This window comes from Vombatus ursinus, unplaced genomic scaffold, assembly GCF_900497805.2.
Source record: "Vombatus ursinus unplaced genomic scaffold, bare-nosed wombat genome assembly UNPS02014770.1, whole genome shotgun sequence".
In the NCBI taxonomy this organism is placed as follows: domain Eukaryota; kingdom Metazoa; phylum Chordata; class Mammalia; order Diprotodontia; family Vombatidae; genus Vombatus; species Vombatus ursinus.
In genome coordinates this window covers 24,883,650-24,888,744 of record NW_020954548.1, presented here as the reverse complement: position 1 = coordinate 24,888,744, position 5,095 = coordinate 24,883,650, and positions in this window count along the sequence as shown.

Below are 5,095 nucleotides of genomic sequence, written 5' to 3'. Positions count from 1 at the left end.
GTGGCTAGCTAGGGGCAGTGGCTGGGGTCCCATCACATGGACGTGCCTGCTGTTTCTGATTGAGTCTGGGGGCCTGTGATGTGGTTAAAGCCAGATTGTGTGGTTAAATCAGTACATGGCTGCTGTTGAGTGGGGTCCATAAGGAAGTTAGAATATTGGGGGTGGAAGCAGCTTTATTAGGATTCCATCACCATTGAAGTTGTCCTTAGGCTAAAGAAGTTTGAGGACAATTGGTTTTAATCATGGTATGAGTGAGGCTGAAGTGTCTTCATGCATTTATTTTCCACGTGAGCCAGTTAACTTTTCATAGAGAAAAATCTCTTAGAGTGCTGGGCTGAACTGGGGGAGACACAAAAGACAGTCCGTCTCCTCACACCTTTCTTTGTATCACCAGCACTTAGCACAGTCTGGCACACAGTATGCACTTAATAATTGCTTAACAAAAGACTTGGTTCATGAAAACTACTAAAAAGAGCAATTTGGCCCATACACATGGGTAACTTACTCTGATGGATCTGAGATATGGCCAGTGAGGGTAATCTCTCTGACTAGACAGTTGGCAACCCAGCTGTGCGTGTCCATATTCTTGTGTCAATCAGTGCTTCACAGGAGGTCCAGAATTGCTTGTGGACTTTGAAGGTGAAAGATACGATTAGGAGAGGTACATGAAGGCTAAGGCTCATCCGTCTCCTTGCTGCTTTCTGTTGGGTTTGTGACAGTCATGCAATGACATAAACGCACTCATTTTTGAGCAAGTTGATCAGCACCTGATTTCAGGGCTGAGGTTATAAGGACAGACAAGGGCACGAGCAGACCCCAGAACAGAGACTCGAAATGAGTGATCCTACGTTCCTGGTTGTCCATATAACTATTATAATGAGAATCACTGAAGTTTCTATGGAATGGTCTCTAATCCATTTGTGATTTAACTCCTTCTATTCATCTCTGGTTTCAAGAGAGAAAGAAGTTCGACAATAAAATACTTCTGGGCTAACTGTACTTACCATTCCCATGCTGTGGCTGGGAAACTGAAGGGGACAGAGGGAGAGCTTAACCTAAAAGGGGTTTCTGCTTTTGGAGAGGCATGATTCAAGAAGTGAAAAGAATGTATAGTCTGTTGCATGCAGTTAATGCTTCTGCTTTTACTATGCAATTACCAATCTCATTAAACAACATGCTTAAATGATGACCTTAAGTGAAGGTCAATAAGTGAAGCCACATGAAGGGAAGCAAAGGAAAGGGTGTGGTCAAATAGGTAGGAACTGAGTCAGAAACTCAGTAGGTCATACGCCCTCCTAGCTAAGAACCCATTACATAATAGTGATGTAGATGCGGTGATGGAGTTGTGGTTGATAGATTTATGTCCTCCAGTCCATACTATTGCAGCTTTTAGACTGCTTTCTTAGTTACACGTGTTTACAGATGTAGATACCAATGGTGCATAGGGATGTCCATTGGTTAACTTTTACACTGACTGTATGACCAGATCATCTTTTTTTTCCCCTAGTCACACATCTCTCTGATGGCATCCTTCACAGCATTCTTCTTTCACAATTCTTTGTTTATAATGTATTGCTATCTGATTATGTCCATTATGTATATCTCCATTATCTTTTTGGGTAACCTTGTACTTTAATTTTTCAGAGACTGTGGCACACAGATGTTATATAATATGTTATATATTATATATGCATATTATCACATCATAATATGTGCTATTATTATGTTTATTATATCATAATATATTATGAAGTATGCATGAGTATATGTATGAGTATAATATGTATTATGATATATACATGAGGTCTGAAGAACAGATTTGTTGCTGACTGGAGAGACCAGGAAAAGATTTTTTTTTTGGAGATGTTATCTGGGTTGGACTTTTAAAAATGGATTAGAATTTGACAGATAAAGAGGGGGTAGGAGGACATTCTGGGCTTGGGGAATAGCTAAAGCAAAAACACAGATGTGGGAGAACACAGGGCATATTCAAAGAGAAAGAGAGTAGCTTAATTTTGTATCTCTGAGTTGTGCCAGAAAAGTGGAATTGTATCAAACTGTGCAGGGCCTTGAATGCCAGGGAATGATTTTGGATTTTTGTTGGCAAACTGTAAATGAAGATTTTTGAGCAGAAGAGTGATTTGATCAAATCTATATGATAAAGATAACTCCCATAGTGTTTGGGAAAAGATTGGACCATAGGGAGAGTGGAGATGGAAGAAAATGTTAAGAGGTCATGGCCAAAAGCTAAAACCACAAACCTGAGTTGGCTGCGTTTGAAAATGCATACTGGGTAATAGCAGGGACCAGCAGTAGAGTGTGTCCAGAGCAGCAGAAATCCACCTCTGTCTTTCTAGCCTTATTGTGTAATACTCTATTTACTATTAAGATGTCTTCTTAATAGTAAAGTGGATGGACCAGAGGGCCTTCCCCCACATCAAGACAGAGTACATAGGGTTGCATAGAACTCTCTTTGTTAGCCAGTTAAGGACATGGAGTTTCAAACTGATTTCAACTGGTTGTGTGCCCAGCATGATGCTGCTGGGGATAAAAGAGAAACATTGGGTGCTACACATTAGCCCCTCAACGAGCAGGGACTTCAAAGCCTGGTTTTGGAAATAAGATGTGCTCACGTTAAATAATTAAGAAGCAATAATAGACAGCAGAGAATTAAGGGAGGCAGACTGGGAGAGAAGAAAGAACACTGAAGGAGGAGCCTGTGTGGTAGTCCAGGCTTGGCAGCTAACCAGCTGTGAGTGACCATGAACAGCCTCAGTTTCCTTCTCTGTAAAATGGAGGGCTTGGATTAGATTATCTCTTAGGTCCTTCTCAGTCCTAAAACTCTATGATCCAGAAGTGACGGGGAAGGGAAGAGAATAAACATTTATGTAATGTTTATTATGGGCCAGGCACTGTGCTTAGCGCTTTACAAATATTGTCTTATTTGATCCTCTCAACATCTCTGGGAGGAGGGGGCAGCTAGGTGTCGCAGTGGATAGAGCACCGGCCCTAAAGTCAGGAGGACCTGAGTTCAAATCCGGCCTCAGACCAAATACTTGACACGTACTAACTCTGTGACCCTGGGCAAGTCGCTTAACCCCAATTGCCTTAAAAAAAAAATCTCTGGGAGGAAACTGAGGCAAACAGAGGTGAAGTGCCTTTCCCACAGTTGTATAACTAGTAAGTGTCAAAGGATGGATTTGAACTCAGTTCTTCCTGACTTCAGGCCCAGCATTCTACCTACTGTACCACCTAACTGCCATAAATTTTCTGAGACTCAGTTTCTTTATCTGTAAAATGAGGAGGTTGGACTAGATCGTCTTTAAGGTTCCTTCTAGCCCTAGAAATGTATGAATCTTAGTCCATTTCTAGTGGGAGATATAGTTCCCTTGTACTTCTAACATATGTCACAGATTTATAGCATAATAATGTGTGTGTTTGTGTGTGGTGGTGGTGGGGGAAGGGTCAGCCTAGACAATTACCTGATCCTATTTAAAAGGAATGATACAATACTATATCCTGATATTTGGTAAGAATGTATATTGATTGAATGAATCAATCAGAGCTTTGAGCCAGATGTGATAGAACGCCTGTTCAGATGGGTCAAGGGCTCCTGTGGGGCTTGTAAAAAAAATTTGAAGCTTGTTTGGAATTGAAATTTCAAGTGTCTGGTGGTGGAGAGGAGAAAGAGCCACTCTTGAGAAGGAATAGCAAAGAGGGGAAGAGAATATTTTGGCCTTCTTCACCTCCAATTCCCCTTGACCAGAGGAAGACCTAGCGAAATTTGGAGGACCAGAGGATTTGTTTTTTCCATTGGAGTCCTAGTAGCATCCCTAGGCCATCTGAGGCTAGTGGTGGTATCTACATCAGGAGCTAAGGACAGATTGGATTGTTATTGTTTGTCCTCCATTCTTGAAGAGGACCAACGTCATCAGGAGGGTGATATTTTGACTTGAATTAGATTTGAGAGAGGCAGGGCTATGCAAAGTCATTGGCCTCACTCTCTTCTCCAGAATCATTGGAGTCCAGCAGCAAGACAGGTCAGGACTACAGGCAGTGGCACCCTGATTGGATGTAATGACTACAGTGTCGTGTAGGACTCCAGCAGAAGCACTTCCAGGTACTGCCTCTCTGTCTCATGTGCTTTTTAGGTGTGAGCCCCCATTCCCCTGGACTCCGTACATACTTGTGAGTGAATGTGTCGAAGACTGTAGGGGAAAATGCTTTATGCCAACTGTTCTGCAATATTGTCTTAGTAAATAGCCCTTTCTAAAAACTAATTAACTCTGGTTGATTAATTGATATAAACAATAGTGGAGGGGAAGCACTGGAGGGATGGAGGGCAGGTCTTGTGAGTTAAAAATTAACCCTGGAACCCAGAGTAGTAAATATAGCAGCTACACTCAAGGGACCTCATAAGCCAGTTCAAGTGTGGGTTTATAGTTCCAGAACTTGTGCTACGATAAGATCATAGATGTCAAGCTGAAAGATGTCAAGATTAGATGTCAAGCTTAGAAATCATTGGGTCTAATGTCTCCATTTTTCTGATGGGAAAACTGAGACCCAGAAAGGTTAAGTGATTCACACACAGTTGCATGGCTGAGGCAAAATTCAAACCAAAGTCTTCCTGATTCCTTGTCCAATGTCCCGCTCTACCACCTCATTCAGACTCCATGGCTCATTCTAGAAACAGACTGGGCTAACATACTTTTAACCTCTTTTATTATGAAGATGAAGAGGCAGGGACCAGTGTTTCAATTGAGTTTTCCTGTCATTGGGAATTAGAGAACCATCCAAGTTCTCTGGAATCCGGAGGATACCTTTATTCTAAGAGTCATTGGGTAACAACAAACAGAAGAATGGGGTGGAATTAATCTGATGTAGAAATCAGGAAGCAAATACTTATATATTAAGGGGCAGTTGTCAAGACGAGGAATGAGGTTGGGAAGAGGTCCCTCTCAGTTTACTCCTTTCATGCCAATTAAATAAATTCCATAGGCTTCAGTCTCAGGAATCCTAACCCGTGACCATCATGAGAGTAAAACTCAGAAACCAAGAGATTAAGAAAAAGAGGACTAATCATCACATGTCTTAA